Source organism: Fukomys damarensis, unplaced genomic scaffold, assembly GCF_012274545.1.
Source record: "Fukomys damarensis isolate Sample0158 unplaced genomic scaffold, DMR_v1.0_HiC HiC_scaffold_37, whole genome shotgun sequence".
NCBI classification, from domain to species: domain Eukaryota; kingdom Metazoa; phylum Chordata; class Mammalia; order Rodentia; family Bathyergidae; genus Fukomys; species Fukomys damarensis.
In genome coordinates this window covers 1136809-1137014 of record NW_022900949.1, presented here as the reverse complement: position 1 = coordinate 1137014, position 206 = coordinate 1136809, and positions in this window count along the sequence as shown.

Genomic DNA, 206 nt, shown 5'->3' with positions numbered 1-206 from the left:
GGTGCCACCACCCTGCATCTGGAGACCGCCGCCCTCCTGGCAGGTGCTCGCGTGGCAGCCGTGACCTTACCGTCTGGTCGGTCCTCTCATGCCGGATGGGACGAGGCCCTGGGGCTGGGTGCACAGGCTCGGTCCCAAACCCTAGGCTGCCCTGTGGCAGGCAGCTGCACAGGATGTGCCCGGGTGTCACGGTGTCACAGGCAGGG